The 15,677-nt window shown below is 48.5% G+C and overlaps 1 protein-coding gene across 1 annotated transcript in view; it reads right to left on the reverse strand.

Moving 5' to 3' along the window:
* LOC147685023 (uncharacterized) overlaps positions 1-13,166 on the reverse strand; it is a 488,966-nt gene extending 475,800 nt beyond the window's left edge. Inside the window, 1 exon segment of the mRNA XM_086939749.1 lies at positions 12,987-13,166. The gene's annotated coding sequence lies outside the window, so the exon portion shown is untranslated.
* Positions 13,167-15,677: the final 2,511 nt, after the last annotated feature.

Genomic DNA, 15,677 nt, shown 5'->3' on the forward strand with positions numbered 1-15,677 from the left:
TCCGACGTGAAGAAATGAAAGAGCCTGTCTCCTTGGCTTCCCGGAGCAACAGGCAGCAGGCAGTGAGTAGACGAGGGAAATCTCTGCAAACAGGAGCACACTGAAGCAGCTGCGAGCGGCCGGTAGGGGACTACATTTGATTGTTTGCAGAATTACAACACCGCCACACCCTCCACTCCTCCCAATTTTACAAATATTTACAGCTAAGGCATGCCCTCCAAACATGCATTCCATCTCCCACCTCCCTCCTGGAATGGCCCTGCATCCCTGGACCTGATGCGTGCCCGCTGGGATGGATGGCTGGGCCCCCTAGAGGAAGTGGACTGGAAGGATGCCCTTATGGCTCTTAAGACACTGAAGACCTCCTCCAAGCTGCGTCTAGTCCAACTTTACTACCTCCACACGGCATACCTCACCCCAGCGCGCCTATACAGCGGCCATATTCGGCCGTCCCCATCCTGCGCGCGATGCAACCACGCTCCTGCGGACTTCTACCACATGACATGGCAATGCCCCGCTCTTGCACCATTATGGGTGGCAGGGGTAGCGCTAGAGCTTACACAAACCTTGGGATGGGAGGTTCTCCATGACCCCTACGCCTCATCCTGAGTTTGTTAGAGGGTCTCTATGGTGTTCAGACACATAAGCGCATCCTCGGAATGGCAGTGGCAAAATGCGATATAGCGGTGCTTTGGTCTCATGCCAAGCCGCCTACTATGCGGACATGGAGACAGGGAGTGGATTGGTGCGGAACTCAGCAGGAACCACTCTTTGAGGCCCGGGGCCGTCCCAAGCTTTTTGGTAAGATATGGGGCAAGTGGTTCAACTTGGTGACCTGAGGGGCGCAAATGCGTCTTGTATAAGATTGTTTACATGCAAGTGCTTTATTCATTCCCAAAGTGTTGTACGAGTCTCAGTCGTCCTTCTTCCCAATGTAATTTATCTCTACATCGTGTCTGTTTGTGTTGCCATTATTTTTTGTGATTTGTTCTCAAAAACACCAATAAACTTGAATATCCCAAAAAAACCTTATGTGGACAAAAAGTTACAGGGGCCTAAGTGCAAACTACCACAAATAAACAAAATAAAGCTGAGCAAGGGGTTGCGGGAAAGGCCCGAGCAGCAAAGGCGTTAAAATACAAATGCTGCAATCTGTACATAGTGCTTCACGCTAGATTTATAAGTGCTTTAAAAAAAAAATTCAAATGATCAAATGAATGGCAGTCTAGTTTATTAAATTAGCACAGTTGATTAAAACTAATGCAATAAAATGTCATCATAGCGCTGTTACAACGTTAAAAAGCATAAACAAAGCAAACCATCAATATTTAAATTGATACACATATTAGTGACGAAGCAGTATTGTGGTTACTATTGTAATCTTGTAACTGGTTTCCAAAACCAAGGATAAAATAGTTTGGTACAGAGACGCTATGGCAAAGTGCAAATAAAGTCGGTGATGAGTTTTTGGGGAGAGGAGGGGAAATGATATGGTGCGGACAGAAGAGGGTGAAAGCAGACTGTCCAGGAGTCTCACATATTTTCCAGACCATGCAAGCACTTGAATATCTGGGGAAGTAAAGCAGAGAGCAGATGCCTCCCAAGATGTACTGATGCCCCTTTTTAAATATAAGGGTTTTAAAATAAGTCTTCTGGCAGCGTCAAGGGCGGGATAACAAAAAAGAAGATGCAACCATGATTCAGACATGTAGTTGCATAGTTTGAAAGCCCCCTCCTTAGGTTTTTGGAGCAAATAGGTTGAAGGCAGTGGAGCGCAAAAGTAGGAGTACACAATTTAACAACAAATAGCATATTAATTGTACTTTGCTGGATTCATCTTTCTCATTGTTATAAGTATTGTGATATATATGTAGGTATAAATATATGTAGAAAACATTTTGGTATTCTAACAAAAAATACTACTTTGTCAAAATCTAAAAATTCTTTAGAATACAAAGAATTGGTGAAAACAAAAATGTTCTTTTACCGTATGCATATGCTACATACGAAAATATATTCACAATTATTGTCTTCTAAATCTCTTGACCTTTCTGCAGCTTTTGACACTGTCAATCACAACACTCTCCTCATCACTCTTCAACAGAGAATGGGCTTGGAGGGCACTGTGCTTAAATGGTTTGCTTCCGTCCTCTCTGATAGATCCCAAATGATCAAAATAGCCAACAGTCTATCATCTCCTTTGGCAGTAGGTCAAGGTGTTCCTCAAGGCTCTATACTTGCACCCACACTGTTCAATCTCTATTTAGAACCACTGGAAGATCTCCTAAGCAAATCCGGGATCCACTATCATCTCTACGCAGACGACACTGAAATCTACCACAAGGTTGCCTCCACTCATGATCTCTCCGTCCTAAGCTCTACTCTGGACTCCATTCAAAACTGGTTCTGAATACCCCCAAACTGAATTCCCCCTCCTCTCCTCCCCACTCTCTCCTCCCCCGGTTCAATCATGGATGGATCAGATGAATCTACTTAACAATACATCCATTATTGTCGACAGCGCAAATCCCTGGGTGTCATACTTGACAAAAACTCAATCTAATCTCCCACATCAACTCCATTGCAAAGTCTGCTTGATACCAACTGCGCTTTCTTTGGGGAATTTGTCGCTTATTCACGGAGCAAGACCTCAAAACCCTGGTCCAATCTCTGGTCCGCTCCAGACTGGACTAATGCAATTCTCTTCTCACTGGCCTCCCCAAATCCCACCTGTCCCCCTTAAATCTGTTCTCCATTCAGCTGCTCGCTTCATTTATGGGGCCAAAAGAAGCGACCACATCACTCTCATGCTATCCACCCTCTGCTGGCTTCCCATCGAGGCATGATCTATCTACAAGACTGCCTGTTTCACACACAAAGCCTTGAACTCCTCCTCTCCTCGCTAGCTGGCGAATAAACTGAAACTCTCTGGAGGCTCTAGACCAGAGGCATTCAAACTTTTCCAGGTTGAGCCCCCCAGCTTAATTCCCCCAGATGTTGGGCCCCCCCACCACCCGACCGAAACCTCGGGAATCCGGCACACCACATGATCGACTGCAACGCGCACACCATGGGCCATATCCGGCAAACAATGCTCAACACAACAAGAGTGCCTTGCAAACTGCAGGCCTGTGAGTGGGTGTGGCGAAACGACAGAGGCGTACCACACAGCTCAAAACACAATCCTCCAAGGCAAAGGAAGTCATCACAACCCTCCCCATCCATCATGTACACCTTGTCATCCACCAACTCCCCCACCATTCATTCCTTCCCTCCATTTGTGCCCCATCCACATCCAAACCCCTTCAACCACTTGCAAACCCATCCACCATCTATCCCTCCATCCATCATCTCACCCATCCATCCCTCCATCCACCCCCTCACCCATCCATCCATCATACATCCATCCCTTCACCCAATCCATCCCCTCACCAATCCATCCACTCTTCCACCCATCCATCCAACCACTCACCCCTTCACCCAAGCTATCCTCCCACTCATCCATCCACCCCTCCATTCATTCATCCATCCACTCCTCCATTCATCCATCCATCCACTCCTCCATTCATCCATCCACTCTTCCACCCATCCACTCACTCACTCATCCAGCCAACCACCCACCCTCTCACCCATCCAGCCATCCCCCCACCCACTCATCTATCCACCCAGTCACTCATCCGTCCACCCACTCAACCCCCCACTCATCCATCCACCCACCCATCCATCCCTCCCGCTCTCCACCCTCCCCCCACTCATGCATGCACTCTCTGACCCATCCATCTCCATGCTCCTCTCCTCACCCATCTATGCACACACCTGCCCATCCACTCTGCCAATCATTCATCCATGTCCTCACTCATCCATCCATCCATCCTCCCCCTCTTTCTCCATCCCCCCCTCACCCAGCCACCCATCCCTCCATCCACCCTTCACCCATCCACCCACTCATCCACTCATGAATCCATCCATTGACCTCTCACCCACCCCTTCACTCCTCCATCCATCCCCCCATCCATCCACCCTCCTCAATCACCCATCCATCCCCACATCCACCCCTTCACTCATCCATCCATCCATTCACCCCTTCACCCATCAATACATCCATCCATCACCTCTCTCATTCATCCACCCACCGACTCGTCCACCATCCACCCCCCCATCGATCCATCCACCATTTCACTGATCCATCCATCCCTCCACCCATCCATCTACCCTTCCAACCATACACACATCCATCCACTCCCATCCATCCCTCCACTCATGCATCCATCCTCTCTCCCACCATCCATCCACCCCTTCACCTATCCATCCATCCCCTCACTCATCCATCCACCCCCCAACCCATACATCCACCATGTCACCCACACATCCACCATTCCACCCATCACTCCACCCATACATCCACCACTCCACCCATACATCTATTCACCCACATGGCAACATAACAGAGGTCTGGTGGCCGGCTCCACCCGACATCCCTCGCTCTCCCTCTAGCTGCCTCTGTCTCCCTCGCTCTCCTTATGTCTCCCTCGCTATGCCTCCCTCGCTCTCCCTCGATTTCCCTCGCTCTCCCTCTGTCTCCCTCGCTCTCTCTCACTCTGCCTCCCTCGCTCTCGCTATGTCTCCCTCGCTCTCCCTCACTCTGCCTCCCTCGCTCGCCCTCTGTCTCCCTCGCTCTCCCTCACTCTACCTCCCTCGCTCTCCCTCGGTCTGCCTGTCTCCCTCCCTCACTCTCCCTCTGTTTGCCTGTCTCCCTCCCTCGCTCTCCCTCTGTCTGCATGTCTCCCTCCCTCACTCTCCCTCGCTCTCCCTGTCTGCCTCTGTCTCCCTCGCTCTCCATCTGACTGCCTCTGTCTCCCTCCCTCGCTCTACCTCTGTCTGCCTGTCTCCCTACCTCGCTCTCCCTCGCTCTCCCTCTTGCTGCCTCTGTCTCCCTCGCTCTCCCTATGTTTCCCTCGCTATGCCTCCCTCGCTCTCCCTCTATCTCCCTCGCTCTCCCTCTGTCTCCCTCGCTCTCCCTCGCTCTCTCTCACTCTGTCTCCCTCGCTCTCCCTCGCTCTCCCTCACTCTGCCTCCCTCGCTCTCCCTCTGTCTGCCTGTCTCCCTACCTCGCCCTTCCCTCTGTCTCCCTCGCTCTCCCTCTGTCTCCCTTGCTCTCCCTCTGTCTCTCTCGCTCTCTCTCACTCTGTCTCCCTCGCTCTCCCGCGCTCTCCCTCGCTCTCCTTCGCTCTCCCTCACTCTGCCTCCCTCGCTCTCCCTCTGTCTGCCTGTCTCCCTCCCTCGCTCTCCCTCTGTCTCCCTCGCTCTCCCTCTGTCTCCCTCGCTCTCTCTCACTTTGTCTCCCTCGCTCTCCCTCGCTCTCCCTCACTCTGCCTCCCTCGTTCTCCCTCTGTCTGCCTGTCTCCCTCCCTCGCTCTCCCTCTGTCTGCCTGTCTCCCTCCCTTGCTCTCCCTCTGTCTGCATGTCTCCCTCCCTCACCCTCGCTCTCCCTGTCTGCCTCAGTCTCCCTCGCTCTCCCTCGCGCTGCCTCCCTCGCTCTCGCTCTGTCAGCCTCTGTCTCCCTCCCTCGCTCCCCCTCTGTCTGCCTGTCTCCCTCCCTCGCTCTCCCTCTGTCTGTCTGTCTCTGTCTCCTTCCTCCCTCCCTCTCCCTCTTCATCTCACCATGCCTGTGTGTGCCCGGGCTGACACAGCTTCTGGGCACACACACACACTCAGCCAGGCAACCGCACCCGAGCACTTCACACCTCTTTAAGAGACCATTCGCATGCTAATGAGCTTTGTTCAGCTCTTAGACCCCTGCAGCCCCACTCTGACGGAAATCGCCCGCCCTCACAGAGAGTCTCTACATCGCGCTGCACAAAGTGAAGATCGGAGTGGAATTTGAAGAACCCTGCTCTAGACCATCATGTAATGCGGAAAATGTACTGCTTGATCCTCCCATTTTCAAAGAAGGAATGATCGATGGCCCAATCCTTTTCAGGCAACGCAGTGGAAATCTGGAACTCACTTCCGCCGCAGCTTCGGACCACCACCTCCCCCCAGGCCTTCAAAACTGCCCTCAAAGTTCTCCTCCTTTAACGACACTTCCAAATGTAATTCACACCCTCTATATTATCTGAAGGAAGACCCTCCATTATAGAGAATCCTTTTCTCCATGACTTTGGAAGTGCCTTCCCAGTGTGTTCTTGTGGTTGGAGTGTCTGCCATTCATTGCAGTATTATCCTTCTACCTGTGTTTGGTACTCTTTTCTAACAAGCATACGTCACTTTTCTCTTGTAACACAGTTTGCTACCTCTTACATTTTGTTTGCTTTAGATACTTGCACAAGTGCCACCATTGCCTTCGTAACGTTTGTTCTTGTGTTTGCCATATATTGCAATATTATACCAAAACTTGTACTTAGTACGCTTTTGAAAACCAGCACACGTCACTTTTTCCTCATGTAATGCACCTTTTGCTTTCTCTTGTATTTTGTTTGCTCACAATTGTCACTTTTGCCTCATGAAACTTAACGTCTGCTTTTGTAATTTGTTCACTCTAATGTTCTCCTCATGTATCAGATCTGTTCCTTTTGTGAAGCCCTCTGACACCTTCGGGTAAAGTCTGCGCTATAAAAAATAAACAACGCATAAAATAAATAAATTAGTAAATATATGCCAACTTTACACATGCCATAAGAGGCATGGACCAGGGAAAAAAAGCAGCTTATATCTGTATTTGTGAGCCCCGTTGGGGGAGACCAAAACTACGGGAGCGGAGCGAGTTAGCTTAAGGCTGTAATGGTAATCACCCCTCTGACAGGGGGAGATCAAACCGACGGGGAAGAAGAGATAGTTAGCTTCGAGCTGTATTTTTAATCTCCCCTCTGACGTAGGGGGAGACCAAACCGACGGGGGAGATCATCTAGTTAGAACACCGGAAGTGACGTCATTGGTCTGCGTCAAGATCGAAGACCGCCGTGAGTGCAATGGAAAAGGGACAGATGGATTGGCATCGGTCTCTCTATTTTTCCAACTCCACTTCCTTCATCGATTCTAGCGTATACTCAGGTAAGTTCTGCAGCTGCTACCAGGGGGTAGATGTTAGTCTATCGGGGCAAGCTCCACGCTATATCTGCACGCGCCCATCCTGGGTCAGAGCCCCCATGCATAGCGCTGCCTTTCTTAAAAAAGAGCAGCATCGATCCTCCGCTCTCGGTCACAGCTGCTCAATTTCCGTCCCAGACCAGCTTCCTCATTTTTCGGAAAGCACGAGTTTTCATTAAGGGGCCAAATTCAGACGCAGCTCCCTGCATGTGTGTGCTTCGTACGTGTTATAATGAATGCCTGTGTTGCAATGTGTGTGCATTATGTGTGTTTGATGTTTGTCTGTATCAGACTGCCTGCTTGTTTAATATGCACCTTTTGTGTGTGAGCATGTGTATTTTTGTGTATGTGTGACGTAGTGCGTGCCTGTGTAAGTTGTGGAAAATTGCAAAAAGCCTAAAAAATGTGTTTTACAGCAAGTTCTTCGCCGTAAGGAAAAATAAATCACTGCCCGTGTATTGTAGGTCCCATGTTGGTTCCAAGTGCACCTGCGTGTATTCTAGATTCTCGACCAAATGGAACAGTTTTCGATCTACTGAAAAGTTGTCAATCAAAGAAGGCTAAACGCATTTATTTATGTGAATACTGTATATTGTTGAGCATTACTTGTGTCCTTGCAACTTGTAGTGAGCTTTCATTACTAAATGAACGTGTGCTCTGTTGTTGAATCCTGGTCACGTTCCCCAAGTTGTGTAGTGTGCTGCTCAGCACATCTTCTAAAACACTGGCAGTTTTCATGGATGCGTTTCAAAGCATAAGGATAAATGCTTCAAATAACTTAGCCGTTGTAATGCTGGTTCCTTATTTTGTTTGCTATTTGTGTAATTGAAAGGGCTGGTTGCCTGTGGCGATTGAGGTTTACCCCCTATTTAGGAAACTTAGTCAGACGCATTCCAACATCTTGCAATATCTACTTTCGCAAAACTGGCTATCATTCTGGTTTCGTTCCATGTGCATGCAGAGTTTTTAACTCGTTTGTATATATTATTGAGACAGGGCCAATTACGTATTCCCTGTTTGCGCTAATTTACCTTTACCGCTAAGATCTCTGTAAAAATGAAGCTGGTCTTGTTACATCTGCCACTATCGATCCCAGACATATATTATCCAGTTACAACCTGGCCTACTGCTTAAGTATTGAGGCAGAGGGATCGAGCCCTAAGATAAATCGCATTAATATTTCCTATTAATTCCAGCCCATTGGGTTTCAATCATGCCCACTCGGCCCCAGGGGCCTGCGTGTCCTGGTGGCGGTGTTTACACAGCGGCTGAGACGCGATAAATCATCTACCTGCCTTAATGGAGGATTATGTATTACCTCGAGCTGGGGTCTCGACGGGAGCTGCGCAGGCACCATTTCCAACCAAGCATCCTTTCTCTCTTTCTCTCTTTCTCTCTTTCTCTCTTTCTCTCTTTCTCTCTTTCTCTCTTTCTCTCTTTCTCTCTTTCTCTTTCTCTCCTTTTCTCTCGCATCTAGCATTCAACTGCCTTGGATCATGTGTTAAATATTTATACGGTGAAAGCACGCACAAGTTGCAGTAACGCGTGCCTTCCCCATTGATTGAGATCTTATAAGAGGTTTCCCCATGCCCTCTTCTCGTTTGAACTGCGGGTACTGCATGTGTCAACGAGGTATGGGATCCCTTTATGTTAAATTGCATCTCTTACCAAACTTCCAAACACCTCTGGCAAAACACTTATAAGGTCCCAGAGGGGAGACCTATTGGCTATGCCAATGCTTTTGCTTTATGTATTTGCCATTGTAATGTCTTTTGTTTCATTTATAAAGCCATTACATATTGCACAATTAACGTACAATACTACTAGCAAAGCTAATACCTTTAGCTTAATAAAAGGTGAAACCTATTGCATTTTTAACGCTTGTCCTTTCATGTTGGGGTGCCGGTGGGCAGAGGGTAGCAGGCATCTGACTCCCTATGCATCTGTGGGGATAGGTAACTTTCCCGTCACAAACCCCGTGTGAAAGTTCACTTATTGATAGTTCTTCTATTTCTCTCACAATGCCTCTACTTTGCTATTACTATTTGCCCTGAGCAGCAAGACCTAAGCATACACTCTGGCTCTCCAAAAATAAAGTTGATTATTAGGTAATTTCCTCAATGGTCTTCAGTGCATGCCCAAACACTTCTTTGTAGTCCAACATCTAGGCATATTAGATAGAAATTGCACCAGGTCAGTGTACTTTTTGGGGTGCTTTTCTCCAATTAAATCTGTTAATCAGTTTGATATGCTTTGTATTTTACCTCTGAAACTTAAACCACACAAAAACTAATTCCTGATTTTTATATCTAGCAGGACATAATCATAGTTTCATTCAACGTCCTGTTTTTCACTTGCGATCATTCTGTGTGTGTTCAAAAAGATGGTGACTTCCTGCTTTTGGACAATCCCAGGGAAGTTCTTTGTAAATGGCTGGTCGAAAATCTAGATGAAGCTGGTCGGCCAATCACCGAAGAGAGAGATTTTAAAGCTATGATTCTGTTCCAATCATCTGGTAAGCACAATAAGTAAACCTTTATGTTATGTTATTTTTATTTGTACCGCACACAGCTGCCCCAGCAAAGGGGCGTCCTGGCGCTTTGAAAAGGTAAACACAACACAGCATTAAAATAAGTTTGCAACTGCAGGATAATAAGTTTGCAACTGCAGGATAACGGTACAAATTACTAACCTGTTTCAGTAAAAACCTACATTTGTGATTAATTAGTCCAATAATGGACAGTAAAAATGAACATGCATATCCCCACATATGCCTTGGATTGCTTTCCAGAGACAAATGTAACACTTATGAAAAGGACTGAAACGTTTAGCTTGTGGCACTACTATAAGGCAGCCATTTTTGGATAAACTATTTTATTTAGGCAACTTTTTTCAGGAGGTTCAAGTTCAGGCTTGCAATGTGTACTGTCTATTAAGGAAAACTTACTTACTTGGTTATGGATAGATTGTACATTTGTCCTTTATTATCAATACCTCTTTATTTAAATATTATGGCTAGAGCGTGAATATATATTGCAAGTGGTCAGTGTGTTTTTATCTGTTTTGAAGTTTATATGTAAATATATATTTTTTTTCTCTTGCTTTTTTCTTAGTGAAGAAACAGTGTCTAATGATTCAGGATATTTTTCAAGAGCTAATTGCAAGCTATTCTGCCACAACAGAGGGTCTAAAACAGGTGTTACTTCAAAAGGCACTGGAGGAAAAGCAGATGTTAATGGACTGTGGCAATCGGGGAAGCGCTGGTAGACTTAAGAGGGGGGTTACGCGAACTACAAGAGGAAGAAATTGCAGAAAAAAGATGGAAGGACAAAAAAGCCAAGCAGAGTGGACTGGATTATATAAGAGTGGGCAACAAAGCTCATGCTGAAAGCACAACTTCTCAGCCTGGTGATGCAAGTTCGCGGATGAGTTTGCAGAAACTTGAAAACCTGGCCCTTTTAGCAGCGATGGCTAGTGTCCTTCATCAAAAATCCACAACTAAAAATGACGCATCAGACCGTGAAAATTAACTTGACTTGGAGTCCCCGCTTAAATCCAAATATCAAGGACAAAAACATGCCTCCCTTTCACCAGGTCATCCTAGAGCATGGGTACTCATAGTAGTGCCAGGGGCGGCCCGGCAAGCCTTCCCTGGCAGCCCGCGGACCTTGCAGACACCCTACCAATGTATTTTTTTATTCTTTTAAAGATTGTCTGCTGCAGCGCGACTCTGAGAATCTCTGCTGCTCTGTGGGGGTCAGGGTCGGGCAATTCTCACTTAGCCAGAGTGGAGCTGCAGGGGCCTAAGATGAGGTGGAATACAACAAAACCTCATTAGCATTCAAATGGCCTTTAACAACCTGTGAAGTGCTTGGGTGCGGCTGTGTGTGTCAGGAAGCTGTCTCACCCGGGGCTGACACACAGGCAGGTCGAGGGACATAGACAGAGGGAGGGATGGAAAGAGGGAGAGAGAGGGGAGAGGGAAAGGGAGGGAGAGGGACACAGAGAAAGGGAGGGAGAGGGAGGACGGCGACAGAGGACGACGGAGGGAGTGTGGGCGAGGGAGTGTGGGCGAGGGAGTGTGGGCGGGGAAGTGTGGGCGGGGAAGGGGAGTGGGAGGGAGAGAGAGACAGAAGGAGGGAGGGGGGGAGTGAGAGAGGGAGGGAGTGAGAGAGAGGGAGGGAGTGAGAGAGAGGGAGGGAGTGAGAGAGAGGGAGGGAGTGAGAGAGAGGGAGGGAGTGAGAGAGAGGGAGGGAGTGAGTGAGAGGGAGGGAGTGAGAGAGAGGGGGAGTGAGAGACAGAGAGTGAGAGAGACAGGGAGGGAGAGAGGGATCAAGGGAGGGAGGCAGCGAGAGAGGGATGGAGGGAGAGAGTGAGGGAGGGAGCGAGGGATGGAGAGAGCAAGGTAGCGAGGGATGGAGAGAAAGAGGGAGGGAGGGAGATAGATGTGTCTATGCCGGGTGTGGTGGCGCAGTCGAAGAAGGCATCCGCTGCAGGGACCTGTGATCAACCTCATGGTCATAGGTTTTTTGTTGATCTAGCCCCGCCCCCACCGGTGCGGCCCTTGGAAACAAACCACACTGTAAATTTGGCCCTGAGAGAAAGTTTGTGAGTACCCATGTCCTAGAGTAATCAACACTCTTTCTGAAAATATAATGGGGCCATTCTGATGTAATCAATAGCCATCCTGAAGCTGTCATAGGATCATCCAGGAATAATCCACACTCATCTAGAAATTGTCATGGGATCATTCCAGAGTAATCCACTTCCATCCTGGAGCGGTTATAGGATCATCCTGGAATAATTGACAGTCATCCTTAAATTAGCTAGAACCCATCCTGGAGTAATTCTCACTCATCCTGAAGTTGTCATTAGAATTCGTGGAGTTGTAAAAGGTAATCACTCTCCGCCAGTAGAAGTCATCAGAACACCATTCTAATGTAGTTTTTGTGATGAGTCTAGGTTCGTCATCACATTTACATTTTTCGTCCTACAGGCATACTTCAGGATGGCTTGGGATGACTTCCCCAGATAATTGCAGGAATAGCCTGACTGTAATCATCAGATGAGTCCAGAATGACTCCAGGATGATCTTCCTTTTTGACATGGGGCAGCTCCATCTGAACCCCTACGTCCAGCGCAAATGAGACTTACCCGTAAAGGTAGTACAAATATCGACATTTCCATCCACCGACAGATGCCCAAACACCAACTTCTAAGTCCGAAGGACGTACATATCAAACCTAAATGCCAATAAACCAAACTCCATTTCGAAGAATAACTCAAAAGATATTGTTATTGAATGTGTAATTTTCAGACCACCACTGAATGATTCTGAACCTGCCTTTCCCCCTGACCCTCCTTTCCGCTCGCAGGTCTTCTGCATCTCTGGCAGGACTTGCCTTTATCACTATTCTCAATTATAAATTGACCTTCCTCAGCTAAATTTCATTTCTTCTGCGACTACTGTTTTCGACTAAAACAATCTCCTAATTCACGTGAACGTTTCACAAATCTACACGAACACGCAAACCTCATTGTCGGCAAAAAATGTTAAGGCCTTAAAGTAATATTCTAATAAACTTAAGTAAGACTGTCGTTCTAATGCATTACCGAAAATATGTTGAGAACATAAGACTAAAATCTACCTAACTTCGACCACAAGCTTCCTTGACCAATCAATACAGGAGGAGTTTTCTACTCACCAGGTTGAATACATGCAGAAACCGTAAGTTTATGAGAAAACGTTATATTAATCACTACGCGGAGTAGCCCGCTACTTGCCGAAAAGCGCTTCACGCCTCCTGAGGGACAGCAAATGGTATGTAAATGCAATTATATTACAATACGGGACTCAAGAATGATTGCTCACACGGAGGAGGAGTCCCAAAGCTACTTACCGACACCAAGACCCAAAACGTCCCGAATAAGGCGGCGGCGGCGGCTTCCCCAAGGCGTGTCTTCCCTGCAGGCTCCCGGCAGGAAACCTCTCATCATACCTTTCCCCTTTTTATTAAGAAAATGGAGTTCCAACTATACGAACGGTTGCTTTAAATCGATTGTAAATCTTTGGAGCACTGAGGGGCGGAGCTTTGATGCTGTACTTTACAGAGTAGCCAGCGATTGGTTCTAAATAATGACCCGCCTCGAAAACCCTTTCGCAACAGCGGAAGACATCTCTGCCTTTGCACCGGAAGAGACCTCCGTTCTGCCCCGGAAAACAAGGTTCAGGCTCAGCCTCAGTGAAGTCGGCTTTTTTGGAAATGCATGCAGGGTCGAGTGCCTCTTTGGGACCTCAGCTGAGGGCTTTCTGAGCTTAGAGCTCTACCTGGTGGCCACAAGAAGAAATGCAGGTATCCTTTCTTTTGCTGGCTTCTGCTACAGGTGCTCAGATTGCCTGTGTGGTTAAGCTTAGATCATGGGACCAAAATTAAGATCCAAAGGCTTCCTTGATATGCTGGCGTGTGATACAGGACCAATGGAATGACATTTCCTATTATAACCAGCAGCTCTACTAGAAAAGAGCCTAAATCAGTAATTGGCATTTCCCTTATTATTTAGACAAACCATACACCGCAACAAGACGCAAATGCACAACTAGCTTCTCCTCCCACCGATTCATATAGAGCCAGAACTCTCACTCATTACCTATGCCCCCGCCAAACCCCACCCAGAACTCTAAACTCGTGCGCTACGGACCCACCTTGTAGTAGTCAGCGTTCCAGTGTTTCTAGCTCTCTGGCGGAAATCCACCCTCATGTCATCCGCGGGCCAGGCATGGCCAGCGGGGTAAATAAATGGGAAGCGCTCGCTCGGGGTGGTACTTCCGACACTGACACTTAGCGTGTGGCGTGTATCATTTCTCTTTGTGTCTGTGCCTCTAGGCCACCACGGGCCATGCCCCACGAGTGCACCAGACACCACCACACTAGCGACGAGGAGAGCCGTGACCCTCGCTATCACCGATCGCCCTGCTCTGCCTGCTGCGGCCGAGCACTGTGGTCCTCGCTGGGAACCGTGTCTCCGCGAGTCGCCTGGAGCTGCGCTTGTGCACTGACACCGTCATGCAGGTGAGTGAGACTCCGCAGCACTGCTGATTGCGGCTATCAGTAAGAGCTTTGCACTACCACGCACCCATCAGCCCACAGCAAGGCACCACGTGCGTGCAGAGGCCACGCCCACCCAAGACGGCCTGTGGGTGCTGCGCAGGAGCAGCGTGTGCCACGCCACATCGCAAGTGGGGTGCGAAGGCCCAGAGTCCATCTCTAGAGAGAGCACTACGCCGACGCTGCGGAGTACAGCACCGCCACCAAGCAAGAACCGCCGAGCGCAGAAGGAGGAAAGACTCTGGCTCTGCCACGGCAACACGAAAGCCCACAGAGACAAAGGGCCTAGGAACTGCACCACACCTGCCCACAACTAAGATGGGGGACAATGCCCCGGCACCGGCCCATTTTCCATTCCGGCATGCGGCATCAGAAGTGCTACCACCTTTCAGTGAGCTGAAGGACCCAGCACCAGCATCCCCCAGATGGAAGATCTGGATTGAACGTCTTAACAATTACTTTGTCGCGACCAGAGAGACCGACGAAGCAGTGAAGAGGTCACTGCTCCTCCACTATGCCTGGGACGAGATCTTCAAACTATTCAAGCACCTGCCGAACACAGGAGTGGCAATGGATTATGGCGTAGCAGTCACTGTACTAGCCGGTCATTTCGACCCCCAACTTAACCCGGACTTTGAACGTTTCAAACTGCGCCAGGCTCGCCAGAGAGGAGCGTTGATGGATGCGTTTTACGGCCGCTTGCGCGAACTCACCAACACGTGTACGGAAGATGATCAGCCGAAAGATCAGAGCACAGCTCATTCAAGAATGTAGAGACAAGACACTAAGAGGCCTCATCCTACGCCAACCGAAGATCGCTCTGGAGGATATCCTTATACTGGGGAGATCCCACGATCTGTCAGCAGCCAGGGTAAACGAAATGTACCAGACCATCACCAAACCCCAAGGCTGGCCAGAGACAATTAAAACGGAGTGATCAGATTCCCTCAGAACGAGACCTCGAACTGACACAACCCGAAAAGCAAAGCCCGAAGCATCCAGACCGTGATGCAAACCACATACCGCGAAGGACTGTCCCGCGCAGGGTAAGACCTGTACCAATTGCAAGATCCCTAATTGTGACACCAGAGGCCAAAGACCACCATCACAAGCGATACATCAACTATCTGTGGCAGCGCCATCAGAGGAGACACCGAGAACCAGCTATAGATATCAGGGGCCGGTTGATTCATCATCAGAGGAAGATGACGGAGAGGTATACTTAATATCCTTTGCGCAAGAACTCATACGGTGTCAAAGGCCACAGCCTACTTGCATGATCCAGAACGCAGGCACAGAAGTAAAGGCAGTTATCAACACCGGAGCGTCGGTAAACGTAATGGGCCTCCAACAGTATCGACGCCTACGGCCATGCCCTCCAGTCATCCCATCACGGACCAGCATACCCCCCTAACATTGAAAGGAAAATATCAGTCCCAATCAAGGCAGATGACCAAGAAGTCACAGCGACCATCCATGTGATCG

Source organism: Lissotriton vulgaris, chromosome 10, assembly GCF_964263255.1.
Source record: "Lissotriton vulgaris chromosome 10, aLisVul1.2, whole genome shotgun sequence".
Taxonomy (NCBI): Eukaryota; Metazoa; Chordata; class Amphibia; order Caudata; family Salamandridae; genus Lissotriton; species Lissotriton vulgaris.